Genomic DNA, 24472 nt, shown 5'->3' with positions numbered 1-24472 from the left:
ATTGCTATTGCCCATAAGGAACAGCTTACATTTCGCCTCCTGGGCAACCCGCTCGAAGACTGCAAGAATGTCAATTTTTCTATTGAATTCTCCCCACTTCTCGTTCTCACAGGCATTTTGATTTATCGTCCCCCGGGGCCAATAGGGGCGTTTAATAAATCACTGCTCGAGGCCACGATTAATCTGGCCAGCGTGACGAGCAATTTTACGATCCTGGGAGATTTTAACCTCCATTTTGATGAGCCGCAAGCCCTAAATGCATGCAAGCTGACCAGAGACCTCTCATCTCTTAAACTCTCCCCATAAATTACTAAGACCACACACGCTAGAGGACACCTTCTTGACCAAGTGTTCTCCAGCCTAGCCGACCTTAAGGGAACCGACCGTATTCCACTTCCTTGGATGGATCACTTCCTGATAAACCTTCTTTGGTCCCCCCCAGACAAATGGGCCTATGACACAATCATCCTGGATACTTGGTCGCCCTTGGAACAAGTTCCCCCTAGTGAAATGGTCCCAGGAGCTGGAAAGGACAAAACCTAGCTTAAACCAATGTCTGGTGCAAACTAATGAGGATTTCCTCGGCTTGATCGAGGAGTCACTCAATGCTGTCCTCCCAAAGATCAAGATAAAGGTCGGCAGGGCCCCATAATGCACAATGGTTCACACCGGAATTACGTACCTTAAAGCAGCTGATCCAGCGTGAGACCGGAGAAAAAGAGGAATTTTATATATACACAACTATCCTCTAATCGTCGCAGACCCAACGTCACACTAGCTCATTCACACATGCAGTCATTGGTGGGGCCCATAACACCAACACTCACACGTCTCCACTAACAAGTCTGCACACAGGAGGTCATGATGATATCGCGCTGGACATGTGGGGGGTACCTTATAACCTATAGGGAAGAAAAAGTTATTTTACAGAATATACATTAACATTCGCCACCTATAGATTCCTAATCCCAAACATCAAGGCACTCCACCCACTTGTTAGACGGACCAATTAGTTGGATTGGTTGATGGTGATTTAGAACCAGCTAAAACACATTTTAAGACTCAGAATCCTTTATTCTCTTTAGCGAAAAACCACAAACTCATAATTTCTGTTAATCACTATTTGTTTATCTAAATTTTGTTTGCAATTAATATTAGCATTTTCATCATCAAGAATTTTAGAATTTCTGGATCAATTAATTCAAATCACAGGTCATTATATTTACCTATTCTTGCTATCTGGATTTTTTCTAATTCATTGGCTCTGCATAATCAAATTAGCCGTCAAATTGTCCAAATAAAGCAGGCCAAAGCTCAAAGTCCGAAGGTTCTTTGCTCAGCACGTTACAGTCCCAAAGATCTCCATAGGACCAGAAATCGTGCAAGCCTCTGTCATCGCCAGCATAGACGTCAGGAAATCGGTACAAGCCAGGGAAATGCCGGAACAAGAACGAACAAACGAATCCCCTCCCTATTCTACTACACTTTTTTATAATACATTTTGGGATAACATGAAACATTTTTAGGTGGAGAAAGTCTGTGATTGGCTGATCGAAAACGTCCGATTTTACTTATTTAATTTCTCATGGATTTTGCTGGTTCACTTCCGTAGATGACATAATCCTTATGTTACAATGTTTTTAAGTTTGCTTGTATGATCCAATTGTTCATTTTAACCAGTTTACCGACTGGGTTTTGGCAGTCTACCAAGATCCTATCCTTGACTGAGGACATGGTGCACAGGGGTTGTCAGGAAGTTCACGGAGCAATCCGAGTCTGCGCAGTAGATGTCGCTCTCACGAGACGGTGGCCACTTCTGAACTTGATTTTCGACTCCATTTTGTAGTAGGCCCAAATGCTAACTTAAGCGAAACAAACATAAAAGAATAATTAAAACAAAGAAATGATAATTCTAATGTTATACCCTCACTAATCCCTTTATGTATTAGTATTTTCCTAGCATATAGCAACATTTATAGCGATAATATTCACCTTTAGGATCCAATCAGGAATGCGAACATCACATAAGCAACATAAATCATGCGATATCTAATTACCACATATACTACTATTAATATGCGTACGTATTTTAATCATTAGAGTTATTTTGCCATGCCAATAGCAATTTCCCACGTGTAATTTGTGTATGCAAAAGGTTGAATCAAAATAACACACCACACCGTTAGTAAAATTCTAATCAGTAAGTTATATAGTTAGTCTTTACATGCAAAATAGAGGGGGTATACACAATTTTGCTCTACCTGCTCCATCAATCCCCCCTTTGGTGATTTTTAACATCACCACATTACCTTTAAATTTGGAAAAATTTAGTAAATGGAAATGAATTCAGTTCTCTTACTATTTTGTTAGATCACATTACTGTTTCACCTGTCTCCTCTTCTCTTGTTTTTCTATACGTTTTCTCTTTCCACTCTTCTAGTTCTACTTCTTCAAACTCTCTTTCTTTCCTTTCTTTCTCTCTTTTCTTTACAGTTTCTCTTTTTATGTTATTTCGTAATTTTCTTCTTTTGCTACATAGACATCCTAATCTTAGAATTAATACTAAAATAATCACACATGTTATTGGAAATAATATCTTACCAATAAAGGTACTACCTAGTTTTAATAAAAAGTCCTTAATATTAGAAAACCTTTTCCCAATCTTTTCCCAAATACCTTCAGCCTCCAGTGAAACAATCTCCTCATGCAAATCAGTTATATTCTTTAATATACGTCTTCAAATCTTGACTTTCATCAGGAATGTAAGTACAAAAATGTTGAACTTTCAGCATTCCACAGACTCCACCATCTTTTGCCAAAATTATATCAAGGGCAAGTCGATTTTGCATTACCATGGCTCGCATGGCAACCATTTCAGTATTTACCAATAAGAATCCTCCAGCAGTGCTTGTTGACAAGCGATCCACTACTGTTGATAATTTTCTAATTTTATGTGCATTCAGAGATATTCCCACTGCTGGTATCCACGCTCCAAAAATGTCTCCTACTATTTCTGACCAAGTTTCTCTTCTCCTACGTGTTAGTTGTCTACCTATCTCATGTGCACCATCTTTTCCTCTTCCTACATGAAATATCTTTGGGACAACCAGGCCTAGATAACATGTGCAATACCAGTGATCTGGTAATCGATAATATGCTTTGTTCCCGCAGATAAAATATAATCCAGGAAAAACCGGATCATTTCCTCCTTTAAATCCCCATCCACCCATGATTCTATAAGTATCATGGCAATCACTTGTGCCTACAAAGTAGTTATCATATGCAGTTTGATTCCTTCTGATACACAACTTCCCTTTCTGAGGCCAATCTAAAGCCATTGTTGGACTAGCTTCTCCTTTCAAATATTTTTCTCTTTCAACATCCCAGACTGTCTTTTCTTCTTTTCCCTCAGGTACCTTCTTTTGCATTTTCAATCTCCTCTCTTCTACCATATCTAAGAAAGTTTTCTCCTCCTTCTTTAAACTGCAAGTTAGATTGTTTCTAAATATTGACTCTAATGTCAATACTTTGGTTTCTAAGAAAAATTCACCTAACACTTTAGCAGGTTTTACTTTATTCAGCTTGTTGGCTACAGGTATTTGTGAAAATATGTTATCTACATCTGAAAAATAATATTCTAGTCTCCCTATTTGGTAAAACAAACTTGCTAATACACTACAGGTTATTCCATATGTCACTGGGAGGTGATGATATGTCACTCCCTCAGACACATATGCAGGCAACTGCATGCAGACGTAACAATCCCTCACGTCCATCGTCTTCACATATTCGTATAATAATTTAGAAAAATCTTTGTTAGAAAAATCAGTTATAGACTTATCTTTATGTAAATAATTTCTATCTATTTTAGTCGGATAAATCTTTTGAATCTTTTCTACATTAGTCTTATTTTCGCTATGTCCTTCTATTGTTTCTAATGTAACCTTAAATGAATCCGTTAAAGCTAACGCACTCCACAGAAGCATTAGTAATCATGTAGAGGATGTGGTCCGTCGGCTATGCTGCCGACTTTGGTGCTGGAAACCAGAGTTCGAGCCTCGAGGTTGTGTCAACATCCTGTGATTCTGGGCAAATCACTTAATCTCCCCGTGCCTGAATGTGTAATGTAAATACGGGGCTCATGTAAAGCGCTTCAATACCTTCGGGTCGAGTTCACGCTATATAAATATGCACAAAAAAAAGAAAAAAAAACACATTTTTAACCATCTTCTAAGGAACACACATTTAGATTTTCTACTTTCTGTGTTTGCCATTTCGAAAAATGATCAGTGTCTTTTGGCTTAGCCTCTTCTACTTTCACAACCAGTTTTGTCTAACCCAAGACTCTAAGCACCTACTTGGTTCTTTCAGATTATGTCTTTTCTGGTAAATTATTGTTTTCTTCCTTTAGAGCACTTTTGGTCTCTTCAGTTTGGCATTTGATAGTCTTTCACTTTTCTTTCACAATCTTGATGCAGAATTTCCTGAACATTTTCTATTCTCCGATGTCGGACAAGATAACTCTCAGGATTTCCGATTCCTTCGTCTTCCTCAACCACTCTATGGTACAGTCACCTCTAGATCCCCTTGTCTGTCTGCCTCTTCTTTTACTTCAGGCAGTGCCACATATGACCATTCCGGTGACTTATACTTCTGGTTAGGTTTTCTCGTTCTCTTACTTTCTTCTGCTGGTGTTTGTTCCACGTCTTTTGATTTCTCTTGCTAGATACTTCATTCACCTGTTCAGCTCTAGATGAATTTACTCGTGTCAATCTGTATCTTAATCTTTTTATCTTGTTGGGCCGAATTTCATCCCTTGCGGGCCTTTTTAACTTACTTCCCTTTTCATTTCTCTCAGTTCTCCATGCTCTTTTGCTCAGGACTCGACCTTCTGGTACTTCTTCATCACTGTCCTCCGATTCAGTTCCAACTTGACCTTTACTTTCAGTAGTCTTTCTTTCCACCACTTTCTTTTTCTTACCTACTTCTGTCCCTCCTCGTGGTTCTTCCACACAATCATCCTGCTGACTAACTGTCTCTTCTTCTACCTGGATGTGTGGTTTCCCTACAACTCCTCGGGGGTCTTCCGCAAAAATCTTTCCCTCACTCTCTGTATCTGGTACCTTACCATCTATTTTTGTTATTTCAGGTGGAACTTCTCTTGAATTTTCATTTGGAACTTCTTTATCAAGAATTTCTTTGACAGTCTCTTCACTGTTTTTATTTTCACTCTTATGTGCTTGTACTGGTTCAGTATCTGATTCTGAGCTGGTGTCAGAAATCTGCAATTTTCTTCTTAAAGGAAGATCCTCTGGTGCAATAACTGGACTTGGTTCTAACTCCCCCCTTTCAGGAGTTTGTCTTGCTCTTATTTCTTCAGTATCTGATTCAGAACTTGTATCTGATTCTTCAAAGTATTCTCATTCCTTGTTATCCACTGTATTTGGAATTTACAAGGTGTGACTAGCATGAATCCAGTTTTTTACTCCTGCACATTTTACAGCTGTTGTCGTGGTCAGAATCACCTGACGTGGTTTTCCCCAACGTGGGACCAAACAGTTTCATCTTCTGTGCACTTTTATTCTCACCCAGTCTCTTGGGCTCAAATCATGAGCTGGCTTTTTTTCAAGAGTGGTGGCATCCGATCTAACCTGATGGAACACAGAATTAACGGAATCAGCCAACCCCTTGCAATAATCCAACACCAAGTCATCAGATATAGGCAATAGCTTGTTGATTGGTATGAAAACATGTTGTATTGCTCTTCCCATGACAATTTCATGGGGACTCAGACCTGTGTTCCTATCTGGAATAGATTTAATAGTCATGAGTACCAGAGGCAAAACATCAGGCCATTTCAAACTTGTGGCTAAACACATTTTTCCCAGTCTGTTTTTAATGGTGCCATTTACTTGTTCCGCCACACCAGAAGCCTCTGGGCGATAGGCACAATGTAGTTTCTGTTGTACATTCAATGCTTCACAAATTAATTTCATGATTTCATTATGGAAATGTTTTCCTCTATCTGACTCAATCGTAACTGGAAACCCAAACCTAGGAATGAACTCTCTCAATAATAGCTTGGCTACTGTAATTCCATCACTTCTTCTTGTTGGGTATGCTTCCACCATCGGGAAAACAGACAAACCATCACTAGAACATACCTCAACCTGTTGCAGGGGGGCATTTCAATGAAGTCAATCTGCATTCTGGTGAAAGGCCCTCCTTCTCCTCCTATCGTTCCCAGACTTACCACTGTTTTTCTTCCAGGATTGAATTGCTGACATATAAGACATCTTTGACAAAGGCTTTCAGCTACAAGTCTAAATTTTGCATTATACCATGTCTGTTTGAAAAGTCTGATCATAGCATCTCTTCCTACATGTGCTTGTCCATGATACATCCGTGCCATGGCAGAAACCATGCTATCAGGCATAACTGGTCTTCCATCCCGATAAACCCACACATGATCTGTTTCTCGTAGTGCACATCCTACTTTTACCCACTGTCTCATTTCCTCATCTCCTGCTTCTTCCTGTAATTGCCTCACTTCTTCCCATGTATTCACAGTGTTAGTAAAAAACACAGGACATGAATTCATTTCTCTTTCTCTTCCCCGATTCACAGAGTTCTGATTACATGCGCCATGTTGAGCCATATCATTGGCAAATTGGTTGCCAGCTGAAATGTAGTCATTTGACTTAGAATGGGCTGCACATTTCACAACAGCTAACTGCTTAGGCAGCTGTATCGCCTCAAGCAATTTTCCAACCACTTCAGCATTCCTTATAGGAGTTCCACTCGATGTCAAAAACCCTCTTTGGGACCAGATTTGCCCAAAGTCATGCACTACACCGAAGCCGTATTGACTATCGGTTATCACAGTCACTCTCACATTCTTTCCCAACTTACATGCTCTTGTTAATGCAAAAAGTTCAGCAACCTGGGCTGATTTTACTCCCTTTAGGCAAGATGCTTCCAATACAGCTGCTACCGTACACACTGCATACGCTGCACTCAGAATTCCCTTATCCGTTCTCAAGCATGATCCATCCACGAACATCACATAGTCACTTTCTGTCAAAGGCACATCTTTTATATCAGGACGTGGTTTTGTACAGAAATCAAGCACTTACAAACAGTCATGATCCACATCGTCTCTGACTTCCACATTTTCAGCATCAGGCAACAACATTGAAGGATTCACATTCAGACATCTCACAAGGCTCACATTCGTTGCACCTAGGATGACTTTCCCATATTTAGTCAGACGACTATGCGTCATGAACTGAGAGCTGCTCCTTGTTAAAAGGATTGCCACATCATGAGGTGCAAACACTCACACAGGATATCCCATCACAATTCCCTCACTCTGTTCCAGACTCTTACAAGTGGCTGCTACAGCTTTCAAACAACCAGGCAATGCTACAGCTACAGTGTCTAATATAGCTGAAAAATATGCAATTGGTCTCAGTTTTCCATGTTTTTGTATTAACACAGATAGCGCACATCCATTTCTTTTGCTGCAATAGAGTTCAAATTCTTTCTCATAGTCAGGCATGCCAAGTGCTGGTGCTTCACACAAACCATCTCTCAATTGTTTAAAAGCCATCAACTCTTCTTTATTTAATTCAATGGGATCTTTTACATCACTTCTTGTCAAGCGTACCAAAGGTTTTGCAATCAGGGAAAAATTACTTATCCACTGACGACAATATCCAACCATTCCAAGAAACATTCTCACTTCTCTTTGCTTCATTGGTGCTCTCATTCCTTTTATTATTTTGATTCTATCTGTAGATACTTTTCTCAGTCCGTTTTCAATTTTGTGGCCTAGATATTGTACTTCTCTCTGACAGAATTGCAATTTTGATGGGGATACTTTAAGACCTCCATCTGCTAAATGATTCAACAATGCAATGGTATCCACTACACAAGCTTCTCGAGTTCTCGATGCCACAAGCAGGTCGTCTATGTATTGGACAAGAACCGAACTTTCGGGCATTTTTAAATCTTCTAGGGACTTTTTCAATATCTGATTGAATATTGAGGGGCTCTCTGTATACCCCTGTGGGTTTAGGCACCATGCCAAAATACGTTCGCCAAACCGGAAGGCAAAAATCTGTTGGCTGTCAGGGTGCAATGGAATGGAAAAGAAAGCATGACACAGATCAATTGCTTTGTACCATTCTGCATCGTGAGGAATCTGATACAAAATCACTGATGGATTCGGTACAATGGGACAACATGATGCAACGATTTTATTTATTTTTCTCAGGTCTTGTACTATTCTAAATGTTCCATTAGGCTTTGTCAGACCCATAATTGGTCAATTACATGGACTGCTCATTATTTCCTTCAAAATACCTTGTTCAATTATTCTGTCTATTATAGGAGTGACTCCTGCAATTATCTTGGGTGTCAATTTGTACTCTGGAATATTTGGGTAACTTACTCCTTCTTTTACAGGAACTTTTAAGGGATCTACTTTTTTCATTAATCGCACATCTTCTCCTGTGAAATCCCATGCTTCTGTTTTTACTGTCTTTTTCAATTCTTGAGGCAGCTCCTCGGGGTCAAATACAGCAAATGCCTCGGTAATCCCAGGTTCCATATTAGCCATAGTCATTTTATACAGTACATCCTCATCAGGAGTCTCAAATGCTATACCATCTGGAGTACAAAATATTGTGCGATTCATTTTGCACAGCAAATCTCTCCCTAACAAATTTACAGGGCTTGAATCGCACACGTCAAAACAGTGCATTTCAGAAAATTTCCCTATGTTAACTTTAACTGGTTCAGTAAGATATGTTTTTATCTGTCTGTTGGATACTCCAACTACTTGGATTGTTTTGTCCGAGAGAGGAAGATTTTTAACATCAGCTGATCTAACAGTTGAACGAGTAGCACCAGTATCTACTAGGAAAGTAATGGTTTCGTCATTTACCTTTCCATCCACAAATGGGCCTGTCTGGTCTACTTCTAGAGTTGCGCCAAGTACGCACTCCTCTTCCTCCCCTCGGCACCGTCAATAACTTTCTTCTGACTCACTCTCATCGCGTTGTAGCCAATACTGTGAAACAGCACTAGTGCGCGGCAGCTTAGTTACCTGTTCTTCGTTGTAGAATCCTGTCTCATTACTGTATTTCTGAGGATTTACGCCCTGTGGAAAAGGCGGTTTTGGCGCTTGATTCTGTTGGGCAACAACCTGCTGCTGTCGCTGTGGTTGACAACTCACCTCATTCTGCACCTGTGAATTCAATGATGCATTATCACCATTAGCACTTGGGGGAAATTTACACTCGGTTTTCCAGTGCCCTATTCTTCCGCAATTATGACATGTCCATTTCTTTTTGGCTTCATCTAGATTAATTTGTCCTTTCCCTTTTCCAATATTAAGTTTTGGTCTCATGCCCGTACCATTTGCCTGTTCAATCAATTGAGCTTCCTGTCTCTCTGCCACTTTTACTTGAGCCCACATGGCTTTTTCTTTTAATTTACGCTGCTTTGCTTCAATTTCATCACTAAAATATTTTGCATGTCTCAATACTTCATCTATCTTTTTATTTAGCCAATCTACTGTATGCTGTTTAATCATTTCACTTACTTCAGGTCTCAACCCATACACAAATCGATACACAAAATGACTCAAATCTTTCTCACTTAAATTTTCATCACAACTATACTGTTTAAAGGCAAGTATCAACCTTTCGTAATAAGCGTGTACGGATTCCTTCGCTTCTTGATGAGTTCTATCAATCTTTACCCAATCAGTTTCTTTAGGAGGTACTTTATTTTTCAGAAAGGTAATTACTTGTTCATATTTTCTCATTACTTTTGGATCAGGGGCACCTGTTTTTGGAACTCTAGGGTATTCTTGCGTAGGCCAACTTATTGTAATTTTACATTCTGTCCATAGATCTGCTGGTACAATTATGTCAAATAGGCTATTCAAATCAATCCATAGTACTTTTGATAATTTTACAAACCTGTCTACCTGCCTATACCACTCCACTGGCTTATCGCGCAGTCGTGGAAAATCATTGGTAAATGACAAAATATCTTGACTGGTCCACGGGACATGTACATAGCCTCCGCCTGGAATCTCTCTCATGGGACATTCAGTTACTACCTTTTCTTTTTCTCTCACTGAGTAAGCTGCAAATGTTTTATCTGTTGTACCATCTACTCTTCCATGTGTCTACATCGCCCCATTTTCTTAGTAAAATAATTAAGTCTTTAATCTGAGTTGTTCGTCCTGTAGTATTCAAATTTTCAATGTCTTTTTCAGAAAAATCTACTCTGTATGGTTTTTGTAACAACTTTACCTTTTCAAAGTCAATACCCATTTCATTTGCTACTTCTTCTAATCTTTCATGTAAATTTCTGGCTCTCCACGTTATACTTTTGCATAGAAACATTAATTCTTCATCCTGATAGTTTTTTAACTTTTCCGTAGGAATAGTTCCTACTATAAATTCTTCTAACACTATTTTTAATTTGGACACATCTAAAGGTCTAGGCTCTGCATCTTTTTGCTGTAAACTTCTTAGCCATTCACTTAATTCATCAGAAGGAGGACCTACAGGAATCATTTCATTTTGTGTCTGTTCTAACCCTTTTGGTGATCCTGGTACTGACTCTGTCGTCATTATTGCTCTATTTACTAGACTCTGATTTACTGTCAAATTTTTAGGAGTACTTTGTTCAGAAATTCCTACCATTTGTCCCCATGAATTTTCTCTTGTATCTCTTCTTTGTATTTCATTTTCTCTGTTATTGTTATAAGGAATCGTCAGACAATGCTCACTATCCTTTTATTTATCAAAAATTGGCATTACAGGTTCTATTGTTACAGGAACAGTTACCGCTTCCATATTTTTAGTTAATTCCCTAATCTTCTCAGTTAACTCTAAAGTAGTTCTGGCTAATTCAGCTGAATTTTCATTTGCCATTTTACTAGGTTGAGTATTTTCTGTTTCTCTGAAAGGATTATTTCTTCCTACCTCATGTGGTATTGTTTCAAATTTTATATTCTGTGGTGATTCTTTTACTGGGGCACTTGGTGTCAATGTGGAATTTGGTTGATACGGGGGTGGATTTTTATAAAACATGTCCTCAAGAACATCATCCTCCGACTCATGCACACCATACTTATAACCTTCTGATCATGTATTAGTTCTCTTTTCTGTACATTTTCTACTAATAGTCTCTTCAACATTTCTCACAGGAAACAATCCATCAGTCATATTTGCACTTCGCCATCTCTTCCTTCTATCATCATGATTTTCTTGTCCATATGATCGACCAAACATATATCTGTACCTTCCGACACTCCGTTGCTGTTCTCTGTCATACATCTCATTTTCCCATTCTGTCAATGCTTCAAACTGTGTAGGTCTAGGTCTTGGTTCTAGTTTCATCATTCATTCTCTCAAATTCCTCAAAACCGCTAAATTAAATGAACCATGTTCCGGAAATGCTAAAACTCCATCATCTTTTGTCTACTTTGCCCAATTGTCTAACCAAATACATGTATGATAGCCATATTTCGCAACCATAAAGGATGCAGGTGATTTTGTTGGAGGAAGCAACTGTCCCTCTCTAGTCACTATCAGTTTGTCCTTTTAAAATAAGTTCTTGATTTTTCCGAACCAGGACTTTTTCTCTTTCTCTGGTGGATCGTAATACATCATTTTCTCTTTTCTGTATCGCTAGTTTTCTTCTACGACTATTTTGTTTGTTTTATCCAATCGTAGCGCAACTCACACTAACGCACCAATCCAGAGCGTCTATGTCACTTTTACAACTCTCCAATTCCAGCGTGACTCTCACTAACGCACCAATCTGGGGCGTCCACGTCACCCTATAATTCTCCACTCCTAGCGCGACGCACACTAACGCACCAATCGGGAGCGTCTTCGTTTCTTACTGACTAACCAATCCCAGCGCGGTCTTTCTGACGTCAGCTTTTCTTGTTACTCCTGCTTCTGCTGACCCCTCCTTTACAAAATTTATCGGCAAACTTTTTACATTCACTTTTTACTAAAATTCTGTTAGTAACAACATAAAAACGCCACCATTATCTGTTTCGCTAACAAAAGGATAGTCTTGACCTTTTTCACAAGAATTACATCTTTACCGAGAGCAGCGAACAATCTGCCCTACTACGGAATTATTACATTCGCCGATAAAGTAGCACTTCCCTCTACCTTACCCTTCTAGCAAGCATTAGCTAACTGTTTCTCTAGAAATAAAACACCTGTTGGAGACCCAATGCTCCTGAAAATTAAGATCAGAGTTTCACAATTAACCTGAATGCTATTTCATTTACACACATTCATACGGAAAATGTAGTTCATTCACACAGAATCCTGTCTTTCCCGAGAGCAGCGGACAATCTGCCCTACTACAGGATTATTACACTCGTTAATAAAGTAGCACTTCCCTCTACTTCAACCTTCTAACAAGCTTAGGGGGCATCTATTACCTTTCCAGTGATAAGCGTAATCAGAGTGCCTTTTGGACTCCTGGTACTTAAGACCAAAATTTCACAGGTGGCCTTCGCTACCCATACACTTCTTTCATACAGAAAATACCCCTAATGGCAACACACGACGATGTTTCAAATCGAACCGAGACACTGCGTCGTGCAACTTCAATCGTCACACGTTTTCCCCGTGTACCTACAGGGCACAATAATTCCGTCTTTCCTGAGAGCAGCGGACAATCTGCCCTACTACGGAATCGTTACAAACTTCCGACTTCCTACATCCCAGAAGTCGTCAAACAACATAGAACGCAAAACGACTCAACATAGAATGTTAGTGCATAAATCAATACTTATCCAATATCCACAATCAATAATCAAAATAGGAAAATCAATAAACAATAATCAAATCTATAAGCAATAATCACTAAACCAATGCAATAAAACCATCATTCTGATACCAGAAAAACTGATCCAGCGCGAGACTGGAGAAAAAGAGGAATTTTATATATACACAACTACCCTCCCAGCGTCGCAGACCCAACGTCACACTAGCTCATTCACACATGCAGTCATTGGTGGGGCCCATAACACCAACACTCACACGTCTCCACTCACGAGTCTGCACACAGGAGGTAATGATGATATCGCGCTGGACATGTGGGGGGGTACCTTATACCCTATAGGGAAGAAAAAGGTATTTGACAGAATATACATTAACATTCGCCACCTATAGATTCCTAATCCCAAACATCAAGGCACTCCACCCACTTGTTCGACGGACCAATTAGTTGGATTGGTTGATGGTGATTTAGAACCAGCTAAAAAACATTTTAAGACTCAGAATCCTTTATTCTCTTTAGCGAAAAACCACAAACTCATAATTTCTGTTAATCACTATTTGTTTATCTAAATTTTGTTTGCAATTAATATTAGCATTTTCTTCATCAAGAATTTTAGAATTTCTGGATCAATTAATTCAAATTGCAGGTCATTATATTTACCTATTCTTGCTATCTGGATTTTCTATAATTCATTGGCTCTGCATAATTGAATTAGCCGTTAAATTGTCCAAATAAAGCAGGCCAAAGCTCAAAGTCCGAAAGTTCTTTGCTCAGCACGTTACAGTCCCAAAGATCTCCATAGGACCAGAAATCATGCAAGCCTCTGTCATTGCCAGCATAGAAGTCAGGAAATTGGAACAAGCCAGGGAAATGCCGGAACAAGAATGAACGAACGAATGAACGGACGAACCCCCTCCCTATTCTACTACACTTTTTTATAATAAATTTAGGGATAACATGAAAAAATTTTAGGCGGAGAAAGTCTGTGATTGGCTGATCAAAAACGTCCAATTTTACTTATTTAAGTTCTCATGGATTTTGCTGGTTCACTTCCGTAGATGACATAGTCCTTATGTTACAATGTTTTTAAGTTTGCTTGTATGATCCAATTGTTCATTTTAACCAGTTTTTACCGACTGGGTTTTGGCAGTCTACCAAGATCCTATCCTTGAATGAGGAGATGGTGCACAGGGGTTGTCAGGAAGTTCACAGAGCCATCCGAGTCTGCGCAGTAGACGTCACGCTCACGAGATGGTGGCCACTTCTGAACTTGATTTTCGACTCCATTTTGTAGTAGGCCCAAATGCTAACTTAAGCGAAACAAACACAAAAGAATAATTAAAACAAAGAAATGATCATTCTAATGTTATACCCTCACTAATTCCTGTATGTATTAGTATTTTCCTAGCATATAGCAACATTTAAAGCGATAATATTCACCTTTAGGATCCAATCAGGAATGTGAACATCACATAAGCAACATAAATCATGCGATATCTAATTACCACATGTTAGAATTGGGGGTCTCTGGTTGGCACAGGTAGGTACTTGTGACAAGCAGGGACCCTCTCCTTTAGTCAGGGTAAGGAGTTACACTCCTAAAATAACCCCTGCTCACCCTCTAGGTAGCTTGGCGCGAGCAGACAAGGCTTATCTCAGAGCGTTATAGGTTAAGCATTTGTGACCACCTACAGTAACTCAGTGACAACACCATAAATGGACTCCACACTGGGATTTATCAAAAATAAGTATTTTATATATAAAGACTTAGCACAAGACCAAATAACGATAAAAAGGCCCACAATACTATTGGCAATAAGCAGTTCTTGATTAAAGCGTAATTCAAAAGTTCTGTGCGGTTCGTTCTTCTTCGTACGGTTCATACGGGGATAAGAGATGCTTAACCCCTTCGCTGCGGCGCGAATTCCGCCGCAGCGCTGGGGGGGTTTGGGGCGAGCGCGGCGCCGCCATGCTCATGACGGAACCACGCTGTCATGAGTCACGGGCAAGCTGTGCTCATGACGGCGTGGTTCCGTCATGGCTCCACCCACTTGCGCTGATCGCCCGCACAGGCGGGGAAACAGCGCCGCGTGGGCGGAGCGGCAGCCAACGGCCGCAGCATGACGGAACCACTCCGTCATGAGCACACGGCACCCGTGGCTCATGACGGAGTGGTTCCGTCAGCAGCATGCAAGGGGTTAAGAACGGGTCTCACAATGCTGCAGACGCTCCGGTGCGAAGCGTACACCCTGCGGTGCGAAACGTACATAGTACCTTGTCTTGGAGAGTTCGTCACGGATGATGCGGTGAAAACAAACGCGTTGTACGTTGCGATGTCCTCCTGTAACGGTGCGAGCTACAGCTCTTTGGGGGCCTTAGTCGCGTTGTTCAAGGAGACGGTGTGTAGGTACGGTGCTCTTGCTGTTCGTTGCGGCGTACGAGCCGTACCTTGAGAGCGGCGCCTTCTCCGTAAGTGCGGTGTGAAGCAGGCAGTACACTCCGATTGTGAGCGACGTACCCAGCCACTCTACGCGCCGCAGCCTGCCCACAACAGGGGTAGGGGGGCACGCTTGAGTTGTACGGTTCGAAGAGGGGAAAACAAAGTGCGGTGCAAAGTCCTTCCTTTACGGTGCGAGCTACGGCTCGTAGGGGGCCACAACGTCGCGTTGCTCGGGCCGAACAGCTTGGCACAGGCTTTCCAGTGTATGCGTCGATCTACGAGGCGCACACTTCTCTCGGCTTCGGCGCTACGGTGAGAACGGCGGTTCTCAGCTGCGTTTCTCAAGGCGGTGAAGTCCACTGGTCCAGGGACTTCGTTCAGGGGGCAAGCTCACCCACAAGCCCTTGGAGATCTGTAGCACAAGTTGCAAATAAAAAGTCTTTGAGTCTTTTCTTTCTCTCCTTCAGCAGCAAGGCAACCACTGCAGGCCAATCCCCCAGGTCAGGGACAGTACTCCTCCTTACAGCTTTCCCGGTTCCTCCTCGTCGGGCAGAGGTTTCTTCTTGTTAAAGCAGGATCTGATTTCTAAGGAGCAGGGCTCCTATATTTATACTACATTTCTTTTGTTCTTTGCGGCCAGGGGGCCCTTGCCTAGTTTAGTCCGGTTTCTGAGCACTTTGTTGACATGATGCAGGCTTCTGCTTTCAGTGTGCAGGGCAGAGACATCAGACGCTCCACAGGAGGTGGAGCCAGCATTGTGGTGGCAGAGCACAGCCCTATTCAGAGTCCAGGTGTACTCCTCCCACCCATCCTGGTGTAATCTTCCTATTCACCACCTGGCTGCCCAGACTGTCTCCTGGAATTCCCCAGCCCTGTCACTCACACAAACCAGACAGCAGATACACATCAGCGCAGAGGCGGGCTGAAATGGTTAGGCAAGCAAATGCCAACCTACTAAAAGTGGCATTTGCGAACACAGAACATTAAAATAAACTTTGCTAAAAGATGTATTTTATTATTCTGAGTTCAGGCATATCAAACTCAAGTTCCTACCATGTTCCCTGAGTCCGCTAGGATTATAGAGTGTAATAATTCCAGCAGCCCATTCTGGCCTATGGAGAATAGGTAGCCTTACAATAGTGGAAAACGAAAATGGCTGTAATTCACTATTAGGACATGCCACACACATCAGGGCTTGTCCTACCTTATGCTTACAATGCACCCTGCCCTTGGGCCTACCATAGGGGTGACTAACATGAAGTTAAGGGAAGGTTTAGGGACTGGCAAGTGGGTGCACTTGCCCAGTCAGCATGACAGTACCAGACTGCATGCAGGTTCTGCAATGGCAGACCTTAGACATATTTTACCAGGCCGCTTCTGTGGGTGGCACAACCAGTGCTGCAAGCACACCAGCAGCATTCGTATTTACAAGCCTTGGGCACTCCTGGTGCACTTTACTGGGGTCTGACAGTAAACCAAATAAGCCAATCATGGAATCCAACCAACATATACATTTTACAATAGGGAGAGCATATGCACTTTAGCACTGATCAGCAGTGGTAAAGTGCCCAGAGTCATAGAACAGCCAACAACAGGTCAGAAAAAATACAGGAGGAAGGCAAAAATTTCAGGGATGACCCTGCAAAAAGGGCCAAGTCCAACACCACATATACTACTATTAATATTGCATTAGTGGTTTTAGGCCTCTAGGCGCTTTTACAGTGTGTCCCAGTGGAAAGTGCGTGCGCTCTGTGTATGTTTTAGTGAGACTGACCTGCCCTCCCATAGGAATGCATGGGGTATCTGAGTGACCGTGTTAAGTCCTGATGTGAGAGGAGTGCAGGGTTGAGTTTGGTATGTGCGAACTCGTGAGATTAAATGCTGCGCGATGATGTGTGCGGCGTTACTGTGTCTAGTGTAGAAGTGCCACTTCAAGAATCTGGCCTGTCTGTGTAATAAATGTGAAATGCCTGTCTGGATTGTGATTGCCTGGTGTGCCTGGCTCCAGGAGTCAGGATGGGTCTGCCCCGGTGGTGAATTGAGAGATCTGCATGTTGATGGCAGGGAGGAGTACACCTGGGACCTGAATAGGGCTGGGCTTTCCCTCCACAATGCTGACTCCACCCCCTGTGGTGCGTCTGATGTCCCTGACCTGTCCTGTGAATAGGGAGAGGGGCTGAGCGAAACAAAGTGCTCAGGAACCAGTTGCATCTGGTTCGCCCCTTCCCTGCACCTTTGGAGACAAAGCATTTTGTGTATAAAAGAGGGGCTGTGACCCCATGAAAATGTTCTGCTTTGGGTCCTGACTGAGGGGGGCTTGATGCTGGTGGGGCGCAGGAGGGACCGCCATGGGGGCTGCCTCCCTGCTGGAGGGCCCTGTGTGCTGGCCCCTGGGCCCTGCATTGCCCCTGGATGCCTGGAGGACTTTCCTTTGATGGGAGCTGTTTTTTTGCTCCATTCCTTTTCACAGACTTTTAACCTAGCGCCTGGAAGAGAGCTTGATCTGGAGGAGGAGCACTTCTGTGGTCCCCTGGCAGCGTGGGACTGCGCCTTCGAGGGGAATCCCGACGTCAGGAGTCCCCTGTCACTCTGATTTCATGGAGGGAGCCTACCCCTCTTTGCCGCTTTTGTTACTTACTGGTGGGCGGGAGCCCACCCTGCCTTATGCTTATCTCGCGGGTGCCCACCCCGCATTGGCGGCCTTTATGGGTGCCCACCCTGCTTGTTTCGTTATTTAATGCGGGTGCCCATCCCGTGTTGTGTGCCGTAGCGGGAGCTCACCCCGCATTTTGTTGCTGAGATTCACCGCCGCGGCCCGAGCCGCACATTGAATTCCTTCCGGGCCGCTGCCCAGCGCAACCCGGAAGGTAGGGACTCCGTGGGCGGGGCTTCCAGGAAGGGAAGCCCCACGAGAGAAGAGTCCGCGCCGGGATGAACCGAAGAGGAGCCGACCGGAGTCCAGAGGGTTCTCCCTGCTCCACAGCCTTCTTCGCGACCGGCCGCTGGAGCGAGGGAGAGTGCCTCCAGTGAAGCTGAGCCCGCCGGGGATCCTGCAGACCGGTGAGTGGGGCTCCGTGTGCACTGCGATAGTGCTGGTGGAGGCGCAGAGATGATGCCTGGGATTGAGTGGCCCCGCAGGAGAGCGGGTCGCTCCAACGGGGGCATGGTTGATTTGAGCGCCCCTTCGCCCCAGCGGGGGCATTATTATTCTAGAGCCCAGAGGGGCTCCACCGAAGGGGGCAATATTATTTTAGAGCCCAGAGAGGCTCCAATGATGGGGGAAAATTAATTACTAGCCCGAGGGGGGGGCCAGAGGGCACTGTTGTGTCAGGCCCCGATCTCCCTTCACAGCTGCCCCGCTTGCTAGAGGGCAGCTGCCACGTTCTGGGGCATGTTTATTCTCAGAGCCAGGTGGCTCTAACGCTGAACACGTTGGATTTAAAGGGCCAGAGGAGCCCACGTTCTTTCCCACGTTGCCCCATCCTGTTCTGAGCCAGATGGCTCCAATGTGGGGCACATTGGTTTCAAGGGCCATTGAGAGCCCATGCCTCATATTTAACTTCCACAGCTGCGCAGCACTTAGTGCCAGCTGCAGCGTTTAGGCCCTGTCCTTGTCCCCAGCTGCCCAGCAAGTAGTGGGCAGCTGCTACGTTTAGGTTCTGGTGCAACCTGGACCCTAATGTGATTTAGGTGCTATTGTGATTTATATACTAATGCTTTGGGTGTTAGGAAATGTACCGTGTGTAGTATGTTTTGCGCACCCTGTGTTTTATACCTCTAGAGATGATTTCTGCATAGGAGGTTGTTTTACCTGTTTAGGTTTATGTTAGGGAGATTATACTTTCCTGTGTGATGTACGCCCCTAGTGTAATTATACTTAGGAGGTAGGGTCTAATGCGTTAGACTTGTGAGAGATTGCATAATGTGTTTATGCCCCTGTGATGTATACAGGATAGGTTTTATACCTGGTTCTATTGTGATAATGCTGAGGTCATTTTTGCGCCAGTAGTTACTGGTTGTGCTCTACAGTTATAATTTGTGTTACAATTGGTATATGTTTTACATTTACAATTGGTGATTTGTGCTAATTCTGACAGTGGTCCATGTGGCCCTGTCTTGTGTAAATAGTCCCCTGTAAAATTCTGCCCAGTGCCAGTTGGCACAGTGTAAATTATGTGATTATCATCTAATGTGTTTATTATAATACAAAGGCTATTTTTTATATATAACCTTGTGTGGAGTTTCTTTTGTGGTGGGCCTAGGGTGTTGTTGCTGTATGCGCGCGCAAACGCTTTACACATTGCCTCCAGGATAAGCCTGACTGCTCGTGCCAAGCTACCAAGGGGGTGAGCAGAGGTTATCTTTGGCGTGTATCTCCCCAGCCCTGACTTAGAGTGGTGGTCTCTGCCTGGCTTTGGCGCAAGCCTTAGCCAACCAGAAATCCCATTTCTAACATTGGTGATCAGCGGTGGGATTAGGACTTGCGTTTGCGCAGTACCACAGCGACAGCTGGCTGCACTACAAAACTCTGCATTTAGATAGTCACATGGAAAGGGATTATTATTCTATATTGTTCTAAGTGTCATTTCCTTGTGAATTGTGTACTCCTGTTTTAGCTCAGACATCTAGGTTCCTTGTGTTAAACTTTTCTTGAGAACGTCCGCCAAAATGGAGCCTGCTTTTAATTTCTGTGGTCTGTGTAGATACAGTATGTTGGAGTTGGTAAGGTTCTGGGAAGAGAGAGACATAAAGGTGGGTGAGTCAGACACCCAGTCCAAACTGAGGGACAACCTGATCCTTTAGCAAAAGGATCAATGGGACCTTGAGCGCAGTTGTAGTTTTCTGGATTCCCCAGTGAGGGTGGGATCCAGTGGTGGCAGCAGATGTGTGTCCAGTGCATGTATTCCCATTCCCAGTTCCCGGAGTAATGGTACCTGTGTCACGTGGTGGTCAGGTTGAGAAATCAGGGGCGGTAGAAACTGTCTTACCAGTCTGGGGGGGGGGGTGGATGGATGGTGTGTTGCACTGGACAGCTGAGTGTGAGTTCTCTGAGATAAGGAGCTTGCTGAATACTTTGGGGTGGTTCTCTGAAATAAGGACCTTGCTGGTTGATTGGGTGTGAGTTCACTGAAATAGGGAGCTTGCATTGGGGAGTGATTCCAAAAGGAGTGGCTGAGGTGTCTTCCAGCCCAGCGTGGTGGATGAGGTTCAGAGTAGCCCAGCTAGGTCTCGGTGTAGGGGCTCACGTCCTGACTCTGCGGAGAAGGAGTGGGTGGGATTGCGTGTCTCCAGGTGCCCGAAATCCAGTCTCAGGGCATGGATGGTTTCTTTAGGGAACATCAGGTCAGGAGCCTAGGCTGTACCAATAGGCCATTTGAGGAGGATCTCCCAATGTCTAGAGAACGGGGAGCCTCTGTAAGCAGAGCTCCAGTAGTTCTGGTGTCTGGCGGTACCGCTCCAGTTGGGAGGGTGCGGAAGTCCAGAGGGAGGGGTGAGAGGGGGAGGGAGTCCCCAGTGGGAACCAGTAGGTCAGGGACCAGCCGGGAGGGCTGAGTTGCCACTGAGTGACCATGGTGACGCCACTTCTGTCCTGGGGGGTTTGCACGCACTGTCAGATGGACAGGAGGTCGTGAGATCAGCGCCAGGCAGACTGTCACATGACCCATTAGTTATGTGTCACCCTCGTTAAGTCCTGGTTCGCCAGGCATCTGACCAAAGGGTACGTCCCTCGGTTGGGGAGCCAGTAGTCGGTGTTTCCGGATCTGGACGTAAGGGCAGCTGTAGTTCTGAGAGCAGGTGGGGTTCATCGTAAGTGAAGAGACCCTGCTCTACGGTGGAAGGGGGTGCAGAGGGAGGGAATCCACGTCTCTGACCCCGGTGGATCCCAGGTGGTAGACCAGTTGATGGAGAGAGGCCCTGGATTGATGGGAGAGTTGTGTTCTGGTGGGTGCTTCCCTGGGAGGGTGCGGAACCCCAGAAGTAGAGGTAGGGTGGGGCATTCTTGCCCGTGACCTCTGGTCAGCCTGAGGGTGCGGACCCTAGGTTGAAGGATCATTGGTAGTTTGGAACTACACTGAGAGGGAGAGTGGAAAATGGCTTGTATGCCAGGGGTTACTACCCCCCACTCTTAGGTTTGGCAAGGACCAGTGGTATCTGGGTGGCCGAGGGCCTGGTCCTGGCCGTGGACAACTAGATAGTACCAGTGGGGTAGCCTAATTGGGCCTGAGGTTTTTGTTGTTTTTTTTTTCAGATGGAACCACGTTGATTCAGAATGGCGTAGAACCGGAGGGTGTCCCTGCAGTGCGGGCCTGCGTCCGTGTTCTATCGCCCCAAGCAAGGAAGACCATCACGGTGGTGATTGGTCTGCCCTGCGTTTTGGCTGGAAGGGGGTAGTGTTGGACTTGACCCCTCTGGCAAGTTCACCCCTAAAACTTTTTGCATTTATCCTAGCCTTTTTCCTATGTTGCATTAGTGGTTTTAGGCCTCTAGGCGCATTTACACTGTGTCCCAGTGGAAAGTGCGTGCGCTCTGTGTATGTTTTAGTGAGACTGACCTGCCCTCCCATAGGAATGCATGGGGGATCTGAGTGACCGTGTTAAGTCCTGATGTGAGAGGAGTGCAGGGTCGAGTTTGGTATGTGCGAACTCGTGAGATTAAATGCTGCGCGATGATGTGTGCGGCGTTACTGTGTCTAGTGTAGAAGTGCCACTTCAAGAATCTGGCCTGTCTGTGTAATAAATGTGAAATGACTGTCTGGATTGTGATTGGCTGGTGTGCCTGGCTCCAGGAGTCAGGATGGGTCTGCCCCGGTGGTGAATTGAGAGATCTGCATGTTGATGGCAGGGAGGAGTACACCTGGGACCTGAATAGGGCTGGGCTTTCCCTCCACAATGCTGACTCCACCCCCTGTGGTGCGTCTGATGTCCCTGACCTGTCCTGTGAATAGGGAGAGGGACTGAGCAAAACAAAGTGCTCAGGAACCAGTTGCATCTGGTTCGCCCCTTCCCTGCACCTTTGGAGACAAAGGATTTTGTGTATAAAAGAGGGGCTGTGACCCCATGAAAATGTTCTGCTTTGGGTCCTGACTGAGGGGGGCTTGCTGCTGGTGGGGCCCAGGAGGGACCACCATGGGGGCTGCCTCTCTGCTGGAGGGCCCTGTGTGCTGGCCCCTGGGCCCTGCATTGCCCCTGGATGCCTTGAGGGCTTTACTTTGATGGGAGCTGTTTTTTTGCTCCATTCCTTTTCACAGACTTTTAACCTAGCGCCTGGACGAGAGCTTGATCTGGAGGAGGAGCACTTCTGTGGTCCCCTGGCAGCGTGGGACTGCGCCTTTGAGGGGAATCCCGACGTCAGGAGTCCCCCGTCACTCTGATTTCATGGAGGGAGCCTACCCCTCTTTGCCGCTTTTGTTATTTACTGGTGGGCGGGAGCCCACCCTGCCTTATGCTTATCTCGTGGGTGCCCACCCCACATTGGTGGCCTTTACGGGTGCCCACCCTGCTTGTTTCATTATTTAATGCGGGTGCCCACCCCGCGTTGTGTGCCGTAGCGGGAGCCCACCCCGCATTTTGTTGCTGAGATTCACCGCCGCGGCCCGAGCCGCACATTGAATTCCGTCTGGGCCGCTGCCCAGCGCGACCCGGAAGGTAGGGACTCCGTGGGCGGGGCTTCCGGGAAGGGAAGACCGTGCGAGAGAATAGTCCGTGCCAGGACGAACCGAAGAGGAGCCGACCGGAGTCCAGAGGGTTCTCCCTGCTCCACAGCCTTCTTCGCGACCGGCCGCTGGAGCGAGGGAGAGTGCCTCCAGTGAAGCTGAGCCCGCCGGGGATCCTGCAGACCGGTGAGTGGGGCTCTGTATTCACTGCGATAGTGCCGGTGGAGGCGCAGAGACGATGCCTGGGATTGAGTGGCCCCGCAGGAGAGCGGGCCGCTCCAATGGGGGAATGGTTGATTTGGGCGCCCCTTCGCCCCAGCAAGGGCATTATTATTCTAGAGCCCAGAGGGGCTCCACCGAAGGGGGCATTATTATTTTAGAGCCCAGAGAGGCTCCAACGATGGGGGAAAATTAATTACTAGCCCGAGGGGGGGGCCAGAGGGCACTGTTGTGTCAGGCCCCGATCTCCCTTCACAGCTGCCCCGCTTGCTAGAGGGCAGCTGCCACGTTCTGGGGCATGTTTATTCTCAGAGCCAGGTGGCTCTAACGCTGAACACGTTGGATTTAAAGGGCCAGAGGAGCCCACGTTCTTTCCCACGTTGCCCCTTCCTGTTCTGAGCCAGATGGCTCCAACGTGGGGCACATTGGTTTCAAGGGCCATTGAGAGCCCATGCCTCATATATAACTTCCACAGCTGCGCAGCACTTAGTGCCAGCTGCAGCGTTTAGGCCCTTTTCTTGTCCCCAGCTGCCCAGCAAGTAGTGGGCAGCTGCTACGTTTAGGTTCTGGTGCAACCTGGACCCTAATGTGATTTAAGTGCTATTGTGATTTATATACTAATGCTTTGGGTGTTAGGAAATGTACTGTGTGTAGTATGTTTTGCGCACCCTGTGTTTTATACCTCTAGAGATGATTTCTGCATAGGAGGTTGTTTTACCTGTTTAGGTTTATGTTAGGGAGATTATACTTCCCTGTGTGATGTACGCCCCTAGTGTAATTATACTTAGGAGGTAGGGTCTAATGCGTTAGACTTGTGAGAGATTGCATAATGTGTTTATGCCCCTGTGATGTATACAGGATAGGTTTTATACCTGATTCTATTGTGATAATGCTGAGGTCATTATTGCGCCAGTAGTTACTGGTTGTGCTCTACAGTTATAATTTGTGTTACAATTGGTATATGTTCTACATTTACAATTGGTGATTCGTGCTAATTCTGACAGTGGTCCATGTGGCCCTGTCTTGTGTAAATAGTCCCCTGTAAAGTTCTGCCCAGTGCCAGTTGGCACAGTGTAAATTATGTGATTATCATCTAATGTGTTTATTATAATACAAAGGCTATTTTTTATATATAACCTTATGTGGAGTTTCTTTTGTGGTGGGCCTAGGGTGTTGTTGCTGTATGCGCGCGCAAACGCTTTACACATTGCCTCCGGGATAAGCCTGACTGCTCGTGCCAAGCTACTAAGGGGGTGAGCAGGTGTTATCTTTGGCGTGTAACTCCCCAGCCCTGACTTAGAGTGGTGGTCTCTGCCTGGCTT

Source organism: Triturus cristatus, chromosome 10 (assembly GCF_964204655.1).
Source record: "Triturus cristatus chromosome 10, aTriCri1.1, whole genome shotgun sequence".
Classification (NCBI taxonomy): domain Eukaryota; kingdom Metazoa; phylum Chordata; class Amphibia; order Caudata; family Salamandridae; genus Triturus; species Triturus cristatus.
This window is presented reverse-complemented; position numbering follows the sequence as displayed.